Source organism: Phasianus colchicus, chromosome 3, assembly GCF_987193195.1.
Source record: "Phasianus colchicus chromosome 3, bPhaCol1.hap1.1, whole genome shotgun sequence".
NCBI lineage: Eukaryota > Metazoa > Chordata > Aves > Galliformes > Phasianidae > Phasianus > Phasianus colchicus.
Genome location: NC_143438.1, coordinates 68979300 through 68997214, shown reverse-complemented (window position 1 = coordinate 68997214; position 17915 = coordinate 68979300). Strand labels below are relative to the sequence as shown.

General features: G+C 40.8%; 1 protein-coding gene across 5 annotated transcripts in view; it reads right to left on the bottom strand.

Moving 5' to 3' along the window:
- Positions 1–17446, bottom strand: part of WWP1 (WW domain containing E3 ubiquitin protein ligase 1) — a 60882-nt gene extending 43436 nt beyond the window's left edge. Inside the window, exons 1-2 of one of the 5 annotated variants that reach the window (XM_031590959.2) lie at positions 16689–17446; positions 1565–1666 (exon numbers count right to left, since the gene is read on the bottom strand). The gene's annotated coding sequence lies outside the window, so the exon portion shown is untranslated. The remainder of the gene's footprint in view (positions 1–1564; positions 1667–16688) is intronic. The other 4 variants (XM_031590960.2, XM_090137779.1, XM_031590961.2 and 1 more) reach the window with 4 other exon arrangements.
- Positions 17447–17915: the final 469 nt, after the last annotated feature.

The following is a 17915-nucleotide window of genomic DNA, read 5'->3' as shown; positions in this document are numbered from 1 at the left end:
TTACGAAGTGTAAACAAGGCTATATTATTTTTTATTATATGTTATATAATATATATGTATATTTTTATTATATTATTATGTTATATTTTATTATAAAATCATTAGATTTGAAACTTTAAAAAGTGTTTGATCAGAATGATTAATAAGCTACCCAACTGCAGGATTATCAATAGCTATCAGAATACAATCATGATCCATGTAATTCTGTGAACTATCACAGTACTAAAAATACCAATTTGTTCTCTACACTTCAGCCACTTCCTTTGCATTCTCCTGTCTCTACTTATACAAACTCTTGTTTCCAGGATTGGACAGCATTGCTGGAACAACCTTCTTACTCCTGTAGAAAAAGAGGTCCCAAAAGCAGGACAAGAAATGTGAATATTTTTTATTTTCCCCAACCCTTGGAGCTGTCTCTTTTGTAATAAAGGCTATCACATCCTCCACCTGTCACCCTGTACTGCAGGCTCCACCATGGACAAGAACATCTCTCCTTTCTACACTGCACACTCTTGAAGATTAAAGCAGTGCATGTGGATCACTAAATGGAGATTCTGATCCTTACAGCCTCCTGAAATCACCACTCATCTAAAACCTTTATCTTCACAGTATCAAAAGTGCCTGTACTGTAACAGCACGCAATAACAACATCTGTTTTCAGTTTCAGGTGGTGGCAAAATCAGGAGTAGAATCTGAGGAAGGGAGAGGAGGAGCAGGGAGAGAAGGAGGGAAGAATGATGACTCCTCTCCAATAACATTAAAAATCTACAGTTGGAAGCAAGATTTTTGTTCTAAAAATAAAAATGAACAAAATCAAGAAAAGAATGAAAAAAATCCTCATGTCAAATAAATTTCTTAACTTTCTTCCATTCAGATTTCAAAAAGAATTGAAAATAGAATTTCCATTCAATGCAAATCCGATCTGAAAATCTATTTCACCATTTATCAACAATAATAGTGGTAATAATTGCCGATCTCAGGAGTATCATTAAATTTAAGTGAACACTCTTAATACCAAGACCCCTTAAGTTTACATATATTCTGACTACGTCTCTACCAAAGCTACAGTATTTTTCTCAATTACTTATAGCAAATCAAATGTATTTCTTTCTAACTGATTAAAAAAAAGCAACAACTTCACAGACGTAGCTGTATTCCCTTCAGAAAAAGCAGTAATTCTGTATCATTGAAAGAAAATAAAAATTAAAGATTTCCTTTTCACATTGGTAAAATTCCACCTCAGAAACTGATTACACACAAACAGAGATCAAAGGAGGACTTTCTCCTCTCAAGAAAGATTCAACTTTGAAACTACTTTGAAAATATTGCTCACAGATTCCACCCTCTGATAAATTTCTATGATCCTCCCTGTACCCAATATATTAAGAGCAATAAACGTAAACACGTTAAAGTGTTTCTACAAACATGGCAAATATCTTAAAAGAAATATCATTTACCGGATCCTAAACGTGCTATTTTCAAGCTGTACTCAGCACACATAAATCTCTCACCTTGGCTGACTAATCAAACACTGCACAGTGAAATATCTTAGACTAATCATTACCTCTGATTTCTCAGTCCTCATGCCCAATGCAGCCCACAAGACAGTTTCTGAAACAACCTCGTGACAAAGTTCTGCCCATGTGGAGCCTGCTCCTCTGCATATCTGGAATCACACATTCAACAGTTAGTTTTATGGCACATTTTAGACTTCCCTCCCCCTTGCTTGCCTAGTCATGTTTCACAACCTAAAAATCACTTGTCGTTTTTCCTCCACCATACATACCACTTTTCCCCATAAACACCATGACTCCTACTCCACAGATACTATTTTCACTCTCAAGTATCTCTCCAGTGCATACCTAACTACATTCAGAACTGTTCTTTAATATTCAACTCCCAAGTTTGACATTTTTGTTTCAGATCTGGAGAATGGTCTGCATAACACACAAAAACACATTAGTTTTTATTAAACAGAGCAGAACAGCCAGTCAAAGATTAATCCAACATCTCTTGTCCTGCCTACAGCCAACACCAAAACAGTCTAAGTACTGGCACTCCCTAAATGCATAGCTTTGGTCATCAACTAAAATTGTGACATTACTTGCACCTAGGGAAATACAGAGGTTTTAAGTCCAAGTTTTACTTCCTTGAGCTCCACAAGCATGCTTGCTCTAAGCCATAATGGAAAGACTATGCTTATCAGCAAGGGATATCTTCCATAAATACTAACAGGCCATCAGAGAACTATTAATTTTCTGCTTGATGTTTGTGACAAAATTCATTTGCTGTTCTTCACTTCTTAGAAATTTAAAAAATCCTTTTCCATTTAAGAAGTCCTCTGAACTGTCAAGATCTAGTACATGCTAATTAAAAGGTCAGCAATTCCATTTCCCTTTCTGACCAAATATATATGGCAAGTAAGGACAGACTAGGGATACAGGCTAGAGACAGATGACAAGACAAGGTATTAACTTTTATTAACCAATAACATATTTGTATATGTGAGGGGGAAAAATTTACCTCCAGTGAACAGAAGCTTCAGCTAGAAACTATATCCAAGGATATCTTTAGTCAAAATACTTCATAATAAGTCTTGATTCCTTTCAATAGGGTGCCTCATTTTAAGATATGCACACACTGTTTTATAATCCTCCTTTCGACATATAACTAATTAATTTTATTAACTTTAATTAGCTCCTACTTGGCATACGCAAGGAAAGCAAAGTCCAAATTACACAAATAGCTCTAACCTTTGCTTTCTTATCCAACTTCTTCACTTTGAAGGGCTTACATTCTGCCAATTTAACTCAATAGATCTGTTTGTATAACACTGAAATGTTGCACATTCTCCACAGAATACGTTAAATTCCTTGTCTTTTGATGTTCTGCTTTGGTCCCAATACAAATTGCCAATTCCCAATCACACTACTTTTTCATCTGCTTAAGTTCAATCATGTACTATTTTTACTGTGCATTATTTTTTCACTGTTTTCACCTTTACTTTACTTTACTTCAACTTCCAGCCCTATGAGTAATTTTGTCTTTGAGTTTCCCACCTAAACTATCTAGTAGGTTTATTTGTTTTGTTTTGTTTTGTTTGGGAGCAGAGGGAATATTTTAATAATCTATCATAGAAGCACGTGAGAAAATTGTATGTTAAAAAATAGACAATATTTAAGATTGGAATCCTAACATGACTCTAAACACGTAACATGTACATTCTCCATCAGTTTTTATGACTGTGGCAGTCCTAACTTCTGTGACAATATACACTAGAATGATTGTTAAATTTATGAGTCCATGTGAAGATGATTTTAGCTACAGATCTATGACCCAACTAAAGGTAAAAAAAAAACAAAACAAAACAAAAAAAAACCACAAGACATACAGAACCATTGAATAGAGAATTTTAACAATTAACTTGGAAACTTGTAAGATGCAGTGAGCAGCATTAAATGGTTCTTTCTTATTAAGTAGCACTTGCAAAAGTGTTATAAGTACTAGCAGTAGCTTGAGTCAATGTTTAAACAGTAGGCAAAGTAGGCAACAAAATCAGATTTTTAGTGACCATTTAAAACAACACTGCTAAGAGTACTGGCTTGAATTCTCAGCACACAGGGAAAGCACACCATCACAGTACTTTTAGAACAACACTGTAATACAGCACTCATCCTTTGCTGAGCAACATATTCTGTTCTGTGGCATTTGAACTAACCTTAAACTTCAGTCAAACAAATACTGACAGACATGCAGACCTACACTTGAAAAACAACATGATACCAGTTACTAAAATGAAAAACAAACAACTTTCAAGTGTTTAACACAATACTTAAAAACTTAGAAAGACAAGACTCTTGCGGATGCCTTTACTACAAACTTTCACTTTTTAATGGCTTCTCTGATTCCTTGGGTACTGCTGAATTTTGAGCATACGTACATAAAAAATAAAAAACAAGAACCCAAGGCCATTACTATTTAAGAAGTAAATACAATAAATGCAGCAGTATTCCATTAGACTTGTGGATGTTAATTATACAAACATATCAATCCAGGAAACAAGGCAGAACAATTGTTTCAAAATATTTTTAACTGTAGGATATATTCTATTCTAATACTGAACACTGGATTCTTTTAAGTCCACTAAGAGTGATCCTAGCATTAAACATTCACCCCATAAACCATACATTCACTATATGTCCTGTTTACACCAAGCCCAAGCCCACAGAGAGTACTACTGGGGAGATGCCACCAGCTTCCTTACAACTAATGCTTCAATATTAGTAGAATTTCAGCTTTGGCAGTCTGCTTCTCAGAGTCCATAAAGCCTTGACAAGCAAGACAAGGCAGTAGTTCTTGGCAGCTAACAGCTTCTCCAGAGATGCTTCAACATTCCAAATAAATTGCAAATATTTTTTTATTAAGTTCCAAGTTACCAGCATTACAGCAGATCTACACAGATCTGAACTGGAAAGCAAACTGCCACTCTTCTTCAAACATCAGGTTAGATAAAAGCATGGAGAGCAAGCTATGCTGAAAAATATTGCGTCTTCTGTAATTTTCCACATACGTTCAATGACCATTGTTTCAGATTGCCTCTGCCGACAGCAGGGGGCTTGGAATTAGATGGTCTTTAAGGTCCCTTCCAACTCAAACCATTCTACGATTCTATGCTGGAACTATGCATTAAATGCAATACATTGCCAGCCTCATATTCAGGTCTAAGAAAAAATACAGTACAGAGGTTTACAAAACCTGCTTTTGAGAGTGTTATGCAAGAGGTCTAAACAAATCACAGACTGTGATTCCACTGCACATGTCTGCCTGTTCTGTTTTGTCTTATACTTAGACTAGCAGCTCTCTGGCAGAAACCTTTTTTAGCCTGGTTTCCCAAGCAAACATCACATGTATGACTCATACTGTCCAATCACTTCTTCCCACTCTTCCTTTCACCTCCGTCCCTCTAAATGCATCTGTTCACCACCAGATCCAGTTAAATTAAACTGCAAAGTAATGCCCTCTGATACACCTGGTTTCCAGGAGCTTCAAGAAAATCAACAGCTAGGCAGAGGAGAAAGAATTTCCTGTGCTTGCTGAGCAAAGGATTGCAGCATGAACTCAAGTTATCTGCATTGCCTGACTCAAAGGCCATCACAGACATGGGTTTGACTCAATCTAAGCTCGATATTTTTACAAGTAAAAAGGTCTAGAACAGCAGAGGGAGAAAACACCTGTGAGGACGTAAGAAAAAATTGTATGAAACCTAATTTCACTGTACACAGAACAACTTATTTGATCAGATACTTAGGGCACACCATGCTTGTGAATCACAATCACGATGATGCTTCTTGTTCTTCCACAAAATGCCATGACAAAAAAATATCACAGTGCCTCCTCTGTGTATTACAGTTAGGCCCACGTGCACAGAGGTGAGACAACTAGAGTAAACAGCTTCCAGGTTGTTTGAATAGAACAGAAGTTACAATACACATGTCAAGAAATCAGAGGAGAGTATTTTTACCCTCATTTTAATGTTCAAGTGAATGGCCTCCACAATCGTCAGAGCACTTCATACATAACAGACTGCTTATTAGGTGTCCCTGCCTATAGCAGGGGGGCTGGAACTAAATGATCTTAAAAGTGCCTTCCAACCCAAAACATTTCTGTGCTTCAATGATATGATTCTCCAGGTTGCCCTCCACTACGGAGAATCCTTATGGTGGAAATAACTTACTGTATCTCAGACTTGCATCAAGAGAAAAGTAAAGTAATATACTAGAATATAGCCCTAAAATATTAGTCATGTTTCGAATATCTAAATGGCAAAATGAAAACTTGACCACATTTACCCATAGGCACTCCAATATACAATCTAGCTCTGTGTATTACAGCAATATGGAAAATGGAGAAGTACAGGCTTCAGAGTAGGCAGGCAGCCTGAGCACATACCAAGAGTGCCAGGATAGCTTACAAAATCCACTCACAACAATTCATGCCTATCACCACGACCTTATTAGTCACAATAACCGTGACTAGTGTAGAAATGCCTACTGCAGTCACAGTAGAACTTACAAAAAATTTCCAAAGGAACATAAAATAACACTGATCAAGAGCTTTTTGTTGCTTCTGTTGTGCCCTCATCACTTCTTTCCCCTTGTTTTTGTGAGGTTATAAAGAAACCATGATTAACCAATACCCAGTACAAGAAATGCATTAATGTTCTCTCACAAAATAGATATTTCCCAGTTTCCCCTTTGTTTTGATAAGTCAATGAAAGATAACCAGTCAATACTCAGAGAAGAGAAGAGAAACAGCCTCAGGTTTAAAGGTTGAGACAGTAGACAGGATCTCTGCACATCTTTTGCCAGTAAGAGATCTGATATGATGCACCTCACCTCAGTAACTATCTCAAAAAATAGCTCCAAAAGGTGTAAGTAGAATTCACTCCACATTCCCACTCTTTTCTCCAGTATGCTTTTCATAACGTGCTATGCAAACATCTTTTCAGCTGTCCATCTTAACATGTCCCAATTCCCAGCACAGATCCCACTAGTCTTACCTATTACAGCCTTGTATCACTAATCTAAGCACTGTCCCCTAGTTTTTTAGAAGTCATGCAGTCTTTAAAGTGCTGGAGGATTCCACACGACCCTTAGTAAGGTGCTCAGGTGATAAATACTCTTAGTTATTAAAGCAGAGCTGCCTGCTTCTGCTAATTATTTTCCAGTGTGATTCTGAGATAACCTGATTCCAAAATTTAACTGCTTTAAGAACACCTGTCACCACACTAAAACTACAAGTTTGAGAGCATGAAATTGACTCATACATAAGGCCTACCAGAAGATCCAAAAGCTTGAATTCTTAAGGGTAAGTACTGAAGCACATCAATACATTCCACATCAAATTTAATTCAAAGCTACAAAGAATCAGTCGACTATGTGAAAACAACTTCAATTTTGTAGTAAAATAGTTTCAAATATTAATTTACACTTCAACAGAGCAAACAGAGCTCACACAATGCAAAAACACCCTCATATGCAGAAGTACCCTTCCTGATACAAAGCAGAAAACTATGTTATAAAACCTGCAAACATTACTAGCTAATGCTGGAGGACACCAATGCCTTGAAAACTTCCATTTAGTGACTACAAACACTGCAAGGCAAAGGTCATCCAACTCAAAGAAGTCCATTTCCAAATCGTTCCTGCCATTCATGTTCATTTTAGAGAAACTTCTGAAGAGAGATATGAGAGGGAGTGGAGAGACAAGGGAAAGCATTGAAGCTCCTCTTTTCCAGATAACCTAAACTTTCATAGCATGATCAACACAGCCTTTTTGCTGCAAATCTTTTCAATCCATAAATGCAGATAATTAAAGTACTAAGTGATTTTCTGAGAAGTTGAGGGCTCTTTGTAATAGAATTTGTACATTAACTGCTCCTTTTCCACAAACCTGTATTTCCTTAATTGGTATAGCAATTTCTGCTCCCTCAGAAAAACATGAACTTAAAGATTTTCCTAAGGACATTCTCCTATGACCAGCCCTGATTCCAGAGTCATACTCCCAGGTCCCTTAAAAGAAACATTAAGCCTAACAATCAATCATGAATCACAGAATGGCCTACACTGAAAAGGACCACAATGATCATCTAGTTTCAACCCCCCTGCTATGCGCAGGGTTGCCAACCACCAGACCAGGCTGCCCAGAGCCACATCCAGCCTGGCCTTGAATGCCTCCAGGGATGAGGCATCCACAACCTCGTTGGGCAACCTGTTCCAGTGAATCACCACCGTCTGTGTGAAAAACTTCTGCTTAATACCTAACCTAAACCTCCCCTCTCTCAGTTTAAGACCATCCCCCCTTGTTCTATCACTATCCACTCTCATAAACAGCCATTCCCCCTCCTGTTTATATGCTCCCTTCAAGAATTGGAAGGCCACAATGAGGTCTCCCTGGAGCCTTCTCTTCTCCAAGCTAAACAAGTCCAGTTCCCTCAACCTTTCCTCATAGGAGAGATGCTCCAGCCCTCTCATCATCTTAGTGGCCCTCCTCTGGACCCGCTCCAAGAGCTCCACCTCCTTCCTGTACTGGGGGCTCCAGGCCTGGATGCAGTACTGCAGATGGGGCCTCACAAGAGCTGAGTAGAGGGGGACAATCACCTCCCTCTCCCTGCTGGCCACCCCTTTTTTAATGCAACCCAGAATACAGTTGGCCTCCCAGGCTGCAAGCACACACTGCTGGCTCATGTGCAGCTTCTCATCCACCAGAACTTCCAAGTCCTTCTCTTCAGGGTTACTGTCAAAGAGATCTTCCCCAGTCTTCATAAACAGGTGGGATTGCCCTGACCCAAGTGCAGCACCCTGCACTTGGCCTTACATTAGGTTCACTTGGACTCACTTCTCCAGCCTGTCCAGGTCCCTCTGGATGGCTTCCCAAGTTAAAAAAAAAACTTTACAAACAGAAATTTCTAATTGTAAATATATGGTGTGAGGATTCAAAGACTGCAATATATTGCCCTGAGCTAGCTCACAATAGACTAAAATGTGCACAAAGTATTTCATAATACCACATAGACTTTACTTCCACAGTAACAAATTGCACACCTAAGCTACAAGTTTTTTTTTGAAGATCAGTTGTCCTGTTTTGAAACTAGTGCTTACCACTGCTGTTTGATGTGGCCTTTTTCTGTTTTTTGTTTTGTTTTTTCTAAAAAGTACCAGAAAAGAAACTGATCAACCACACCATTGTTTATATCAGCCATGATGCATTATCTTTCTTCCAGTCTGAAGAACATTAAGAATCCTCAGTCACTGCATAAGATTTCATCCATAGAAGTGAGTCATTATTGTTGCCCCTTGTATTTCCTCCAGTTTTACTATACATTATTGAGAAAAGGCATGCATCAGAAATGATGAAAATACACAAAACATTAATTTGAGATGTTGCATGGATGTTGCACTGGTTGCACAGATGAAGTTACCTGTCTTACTCTCTGTTCTATTCCTATATCAAACTTCGGGAAATCAGCTGTTTAAGCTGGGAAGAGAAGCGGTGTCAATCAACACCTGAAAAAAAATTCATACTTCCTCCAGGGGTGGAGAGGAAAGTGCTTGAAACATAATTTTCAAGTACATAGAAAAATAGGCCCAAACAGTATGCCTTTGTAAATAAGATTTATTTCCTCTGATTTTGCTTTCTTGTGGCCTTTCAAGGTTTGAAACTGAAGCAAGCTATAGATAATAGATTTACTGAACATAGGCAAATACACCAAAATCTTCTCACAGCTGGCTGACCCAGGCAGGTGAAAAAAAAATAAAAGCCTGTAGTGGGCAGTCCAGAATAACAGGCAGCCTAAAATAACTTCCTCATAGGAAGTATTTAGACATAATTAGTTAACGTCCTGGACTTAATGCCTATCATCTTCTTATTGAAACAACTATTATTTAGCAACAGATACTCTCCATGATTATCTAACAATCATTTCTGTATTTAAATGCCGTTACTGATGATCTAGGTAAGAGAATTCAGTGCACCCTCAGGAAGCTTGCAAATGACATTAAGTTAGGAGGTAGTGTTCAGCTCCTGAAGGTAGCAAGACCACTCAGAGGAATCTGGAGAGGCTGGATTGCTGGGCTGAGGCCAATGGGATCAAGTTGAATGATACTAGGTGCCAGGTACTGCAGTTTGGTCACAACAACCCCATGCAATGCTACATTTGGGCAAAGTGGCAGGAAAGCTGCACTGAGGAAAAGGATGTGGGGGTGTTTGTCAACAGTTGCTGAACATAGGTCAGCAGCATGCCTAGGAGCCAAAAAGGTCACTGACACTCAGCCTACATCAGAAATGGCGCAGGCAGCAGCACTACGGAGGTGATCGCCCCCTGTGGTGAGGTCAAACCTCGAGTACTGCAATCAGTTTTGGGCACCTCACTACAAGAAAGAAATCAAGGCCCTGGAAAATGTCTAGAAAAGAACAGTAAAGCTGTGAAAAGTCTGGAACACAGGTCCTTTGAGGAGCAGCTGAAGTAACTGAGATTGTTTGGTCTGGAGAAGAGAAGGCTCAGGGGAAACCTTAAAGCTCTCAACTACAACCTGAAAGGATGTTATGGCAAGGTGGGTGTTGGCCTCTTCTCCCAGGTAACTAATGACAACAGGGAATGGCCTCAAGTTGCATCAGGGGATTTTCAGGTTGACTATTAGGAAAAATTTCTTCCTAGAAAAAGTGGTGAGGTATTGAAACAGTCTGCTCAGGGAAGTTGGTGGAGTCACCATCCTTGGAAGTGTTCAAGAAATGTGTAGATGCAGTATTTAGGGACATGGTTTAGTGGGCAGTATAGGTGGACTGTTACATTAGATGACCTTAATGACTCTATGATTTTGAATCATACAGTCAACTCAAATGTATCTTTTAACAATCACTTCCTGATAGACAACCCTACTCAAATTCTCAATACAAATAACCAAGAAGCATAACAGAATATCTGTGACAAGATTTAAAGCAAGAAGGTCCCCAAGTAATACCAAGGCCAGCCACAATACTACAGTAATATTTAGCAGTTTCTAAATAAGCTTATAAAACTAATATAAAAATAGCATGCAAGCTAATGTATGTCATATTCCTAACACTTTCCAACATATACATTTTAGTACATTCCTAATCAGATGTTTTGATACAGTAATCTATAATCATAACAGGCTTTTATTACTAAATACTCTATTTACACTCCATTTTAATGAATATTCCCACTTACTCCTTCCAGCATACGCTGGGTCTCCTATGCTAAAACAAGAGTGCTGGTCATCATTAAGCTAGCCCATTATGACCCGCTGAAGTTCCCATTTCCATTATCAAAAAATAATCTCAACACTTTCAGATTTTGCCAGTTAACTTTTAAATCCCTTTCCCTGACAGAAGAATGAGTATTCTAAGCAGGTTTTCTGCCACATTACAATCTAAGCCTCCAACTAGGTTTCCATACCATAATATTTACTTTACAAAAAGCAGTTTCGCTCACCATTTCATTGCAAACCAGTTTTGGCAGCAACTTCTTACAAGGCAGGCAGATAGGGATTTTTTTTATTTATTACTTTTTATTTGTAAATGACTAACAAATTACATTGACCTTCTACCAGATCTTCAAGACTCTTAATTTTTTCGTATCCTTGTAACTTGCATCCAGAAGTCAAAAAACACACTTTATCCAATTTATTTAGACAGAAAGCTTTCCAGAACTCTTCATAAGGCAGCGCTCATTTTTTGACAAGATACTCTAAGACAGCAACTGGAAGTGAGAAGGAAAAAAAAAGAAAAAGGGAGGAGTGGAAGAAAGGGAGTATAAAGAGAACTGAAATTTAAGGAAAAGCAGCTCCCACACTTCTATGCTGAGGGGAAAAGAGAAACGTGGCAATCTTGTTACTCTTCATTTTACCTTTCCTCTTATGTTTTGCTTTTTGACTGTTATGTTTATGCACAGATACTTTAATGTCAACGTGCACACTAAAGAACAAAAATTAATTCAATATACCAGTCAGTAAAAACAAGGTCAGTAAAAACAGTTAAAAATAAAAAACAAGCACGTGTTTCAAAACCGGACATGTGTTCTTTCTTCAGCTCTGATGCCTGAGTGTATTGTGCAATTTCACAGATTAGTAACACTGTACTTCCTGTTTGCTTTCCACTGTTTTAAAACTATAGCTTATTTATTTGATTTATACAGAAGTATTACTGACTACATTAAATGTATATACAGCCCAAGCTCCCTCACATCTTTCAGCCAAGTATATGAGAAATAAAGAAAAGGTTTCATCTGCTTGTTGTTGTTTGTTTTAAAGGAGTGCACTGCTAATCTGCTGCTCCATTAAAATGTTTTCAGTTAAAAAAAAAAAAAAAAAACTTGGTTAGGAGCCTCAGAAACTAGAAACGTGTGCAAAACATACTTTCAACATTTTCCTTTGTATCACAGAAGCGCAGACAAGAGCTCTCTCCTGCCTACTTCAGGTTACAAAGTGATGAAGCTTGAAAGTGTAAAAAGAAATAAAACAAACAAATGGAGCAAAATATTATTGTTAACTCTGAATTTCTAACAGAAAAAAAAAAACGGAACAATTTTGTACTTCGTTCTCTCTTGAAAACATCAGCTACAAGTGTTTCTTTGTACTCTGTGCCATTTATATCTAAGATGGATCAAGAAAATGTGCTAGTCTTGTTAGGAACAGAATATTATATTTGGAGGATTCATTCACAATTGCTTTCAGGCAATGAAAAATTTTTTGCTTTAGACTTCAGAGGCTAAATTTTTACTAGAGAAGAAAAAACTTGCTGGCTAGAATAGTTGTGTAACTGCAAGTTGATATCCCTGACAGTGAGGATGTCAAAAGGTCTTCAGGTCCTCTATGAACTGGTTACAATTAAGTATGTTCAAACTCTAGTCACTTGAAGTAGAACTATGGGGAGTTGGACTAGATGACCTTTAAAGGTCCCTTTCAACTCTAAGGATTCCATGATTCTATGAACACTAACGTCTTTAACATATTCCAGTAATAAGATAAATGATAAAAAATGCAAACTAAAAATCAGAAGCCTGAGCAGATAATCTGCTTTGTTAAACATGATTCATTCCAACTTCTACTAAAGACTTTATTCTAGACAAAAGCTCTTATAAAGCAACACTACTAAGTTTATTGTTCAAAGTCAGGAAACTTCTAAGTTAAATCTGAATTCATATTTTCTTTAAGAAAGATTTTGGAAGTGCTTTCATGACTGTTCTGAGCTTGTGAGACCTCACCTGAAACACTGTGTTCAGATGAGAAGTCCTCAGTACAGGAGAGGCACAGACCTGTTCGAGCACACCCAGAGGAGAGCCACAAAAATAATCCACAGAATGGAATATCACTCCTGTAAGGACAGGCTGAAAGAGCTGGGGCTGCTCAGCCTGAAGAAGAGAAGGTTCTGAGGAGCAGCCATTCAGTATGTAAAAGGGAGCTGTAAGAAAGAAGGGGACAGACTCTTTAGCAGGGTGTGCTGTGACAAGGCATGGGGAAATGGTTTCAAAGCAAAGTAGGCAGATTCAGATTTAATATAATGAATAAGTTTTTTTACAATAAGAATGGTGAGGCACTGCCACAGGTTGCCCAGATAGATGGCGTGTGTCCCATCCCTGGAGACATTCAAGACCAGGCTGGAAAGGCTGGGTGTCCCTGTTCATCGCAGGGGAGTTGGACTATATGACCTTTCATGGTCTCTTCAAATTCAAATGATTCTATGACAGTGTTGAATTATCAAACTTTACATTACATGAGAAACTTACATAACCCTCACAATTGACTAAGGAGCAAGGGAATGAAAAACAGCTTGTCTGCCACCTATCCACTGTTCTAGAACCACAGCAGTATGTGCTCATGCAAACCTGCAATCAGAGATTACTTCATACCACATTCCACTTGTCTAGTAGCTACCAAGAGCTACAAATAATACAAGGACTTCCCTGAAATGTTAAAAGGAAGGAAAAAAAGAAACAAAAGAAAACCACCACAACACACTCCCAGGTGTATGACTGTGACATCACTTCAACCATTCTGACAGTTCATAGCTTCCCTGGAGTGCATAGCATTGATCTGTAAGCAGCATTAGGAAAGCAAGACAGAGCTCAACTCAGGTATGCTCAGGTTAAGCTATCAAGTCCTCGAAAACAGTAAAATCACACATCAAAAAGCAGTAATTAGAACTTAATGACATACTGCTGCTCTGTATGAAAAAAAGAGGGTGCATTACTCAAAAGATCTGTTCTATATGCTACAAGGGCTGTTCTGAAAGTGCTTAGAATGCTTCTCCTGGACCACTTCAACTGCTGATGATTGGGAAAAGGACATTTCCCCTTCAGCCAAACCATGTCCCTTTGAGAAAACAGAGGTGAGATGTCTGAAACATGTAACGGTCCTCACCTATGATTTTTTTAGGTCGTTACCTGAAAACATCAACAGATTATCCTAAGTCTGAACTAACACCTACAGAGAAAAAGAAAGAAGCCTACAGATGCAAAGAAAACAAACTTTTAAAGACAGTCTTGGATAGAACCAGCCCTCGTTCTTTATATTTGTACACAGACCAAAACAATTACAGAATGTCACTGGCCATAGTTTAACTCAGAATTCAAAGGAAGTTTGGCAGTTCTAGTTTACAAGACTCATAATGACAGCGAAAACTACATGATTTGCTTAATCTGACACTACCACAGAAACCGCAGAACAATACTGCCACCCTGCCCCCAATTTACAAACTTTTATTCCGGAAGGCACACTGGAGCAGCTTATCTACTGACTTAGAGTCTTAAGCAATTTGTTAAGAGCTCGGAAGATACTTTTTAATTGAGGTGAATGCTACACTGTGCAGAAGTAGGTAAGCAGAGTACTAACCTAGCTTAAAAGATAACGACATATTTATCCCTTCTCTTCAGTTTTTATGAACAAAGAAAATATTTTTACCCTAACTGAAAGTAACTTCCAAGAGTCACTTAAGCACAACTTGAAGGAAGGCATGATACACACACAGGTGCCTGCATTTATCCATCACTCAATTCATTCTCCCTCCAAGCCACTTCAACTTTTGCATTTTAGCGGATGGACACACGTATTTTTTGTTAGTCTTTTAGTTTTAAGCTAACAGTGTTTTGTTTAAGTGAATAAACAGTACCCTATGTACATTCTTCTCAGATGAAAAAATAAAATAAAAAACAGGAAAACGTATAGCAATTTCAACTTACCAAAGTTCTCAATTTCACATGAAATGGAAAAGGTCGAGCAACAGAACTAGCAAACATTTCTCTTCCTTCAAATGAATTAGGCAAATAAATTGCTCTGAACTCTGTGAGTACTCCCAAGATTTAAGAAGCACATTTAGACAGGTGATTATTCTAACTTTATTGACAATCCTTAAACAAGAACATATAAACTCGCAATGTTTTGTTCACTGATGTTCAACAACAAATGTAAATCATCTTTCCAACAAAATGAATTTACGCCCTTTCAGTAGCAAGCTGTTCCATGCTGACAGATTAAATGTGTCCCAGGTACATAAAATTGCTTTCATGTTTTCAGGTATTATTATGTATTTAAGGGAATTATCCTACAGTATCACTGAAAAAAATATTACTGATAATGGTAAGCTATTTGAGCTACATGCATTTACAGAATCACATCTTTACTCTTAAGACTAAAACACACATCAAAGAAGTGATAAAAGGATTCTAAACAGTTTCACAAGCATCATCAGCTGGAAATGTTTCCAGTTGCCTCACCTGAAAGCACCTCAAGTTTTCAAATAAGCTATGCTTTTACAACTGCTAAATGTTTCTCAAATGGAGGAAAACTCCTCAGATATTTTCTACCGAAATTTCTTAACTTTTACTCATATTAAAATAATTATTCGGTTTAAACCTCTACCAACATGGCATACCAGACCAAACGCAGCAGGCATACACATAAAAAAAGCAGCCCAAGTTAATGAAGAATTATAATAGTCAATCACTAATCACTTAAAAAAAAAAAAAAAAAAAAGGATTAAACTAAATTAAGGGGAGACACATAACTACCACGGCAGTATTGTCTTTCAAGCATACGTTTATAAATAACCCAGCCATCTGGGGTTAGTGACAGTAATAAAATTGGCTTACTAGACAGTAAACTTGCACAACCTGGGCAGAATTTTCAATATGACACAGGTCTCATGTGAAGATACAGCTGAAATACGAAAAGCACTATTTGTTTCATGCAAACACTGGAGTTCCCCTTAAAATCAGATGGCATTCGGTCCTTTTCTCTCTGATGTACAGTTTAAACAACACGCAGATCTGGAAGCAGAGGTAGATCACCCTGCTTTAACTTGGCTGAGAACTGACAACTGGTCCTGTTCCAAATATAAGACTTCTACCACCCCTCCTAAAAACAAACAAACAACTAAAAAAAAATCAGAACCCAGGTAAACTAACAGCGAGACCAAGTTGTAACATCTCTTGCCACAACACAAAGAAAGATAAGTGGCACAAACAGGTCCTCTGAGGCCTGACGCCCACACAACCCGCTCAGCTGAACGCACACGCGGAGGCCCCAGCCGCGCTCACAGCCACAGCCGAGCGGTGACCTCTCCCGGCGCGCACGCAGGAAGGTGACAGCGGCTCGCCGTGAGGGGCACTGCTCCTCCTGCTCCTCGCCCCCCTCCTCACTCCCACCCCACGAAGGTGAACCCGGCCGTCACACCGCCTCTCCCCCTCCTCTCTTCCATCCCAGCCGGGCGCTGACAGCGGCGGCGCTCAGCCCTCGGACGGAAGGAACGCGGTGCTCGGCTGACAGCGGCATCCCGCTCCCTCCGCGGACAGGCCGTGCCGGGGGCTCTCACACAGACGCTGCCAACGCCGAGGGGAAAGCGGGAGCCGCCATGCCCCTCCGCCGCCCTGCAGCGGGGCGCGGGGCTACGACGGGTTAACGGCGGAAAGCCGGAGCGAGCCCTCGGCGCGGCGCCCTTCGCCATTTTACCCCCACGCCCATCGCCCTCCTCCCGCCGCGCCGTGACAGGGCAGCCCCCGGCCCCCGGCCCCCGCCGCGGACGCGGGGAAACAGGAAAGCTGCGGCCGTCCTCCTCCTCAGACCGGCCCAGATCGCACGGCAGATCGGCTGCGGCACTGTTTTGTTCCGTACCGTGGCTCGCAGCCTCCCAGCTGCTGCCGCCGCCTCCTCCACGCACCTTTTTCTCCTTCTCCTTTCTCTCCCGCCGGCTGCTCACCCCTCCGCGCCGCGCTCCGCCGCGCAGGATGATGCCATCTCACCGCGGCATCGGAGGATCGCGCGCGGCACCCCCTGCGCGCACCCGCCGGCCGGACAGCCCCGTGTGCGCGCCCCGGGCCCGGGAGCAGGAACTCGTGGAGCCTCCTCCGCCGCCCGGGCCCAGCCAGAGCCGAGCAGTGCGCAGCGGCGGTGGGAGGGAGAAAGGAGAGGCTGAAGCGAGGCTCTTCCAAGGGGACAGGGCTTATTGCGAGCGCCTGCCCCGGGCTGAACCAAGTCGGGCGCTGCGGCGGGGAGAGAGCCGGGTGCGCTGAATCAGCCGCTCCGCGCGGGGAGGAGGGGCCGCGCTCCGGAACGGAGGTGGTGTCCGTGCGCAGCGTGCGCGGGCCGGATAAGGGCGGCTGCGGTTAAATCGCCTGCCCCGAGAGGGCTCCGGGAGGTGCGGGGCCGGCGCACCCAGCAGCTCTGCGAGAGATAAAGCGGGGGCGGCTGCTGCTTCCGGGACCTGCCCGGCTGGGCTTCTTCCCTTCACGTCCCACCTCGGGAGCAAGCTCGGAGGGGGAAGGCAGCTGACAGGAGCATCAGGGCAGTGCGAGCTCCCCTTCCCGCACGACACCTCGGGCTCTGCGCCGGGCTGGGTGTGAGGCTGCCCACAGGGGCCTGCGCTGCCCCCGTGCATGAGGCTGAGGGTCAGCATAGCTTCTTCACACCATATAGCGTATAGCATGCTGCTAACGTGGTGATAACGTGGGCTTTGGGGTGTAAACAAGGCCTCTGAGGATCTGTCACAACGCCCAGCGCCGCTGTTAATTGCATAGAACAAAAGCTTGCAGCGTGAGACCCTGAAGTGACTGCCAGCAGTTTTGTTGTTTCTGAGAAACAACATGAGTGCCAACAGCCTGATTTGGGTGTGTGGATTCCTTCAGGAAACAAAAGGGAAGCAAGCAGATAGAAGTGCTACTTTCCAAACTATTCATTCTTTATGCATTCTTTTATGGGAGAAGCAGAAAGTTTGGGAAAAATGATGTTCTGTAAAGTTGAAGTTTAAGAAATATCTTAGACTGGGCTTTTCAAAGGGATTGTCCCACTCCGCTCTGCCTGGTGCAGCCTCATCTCAAGCGCTGGGTACAGGTCTGGGCGCCA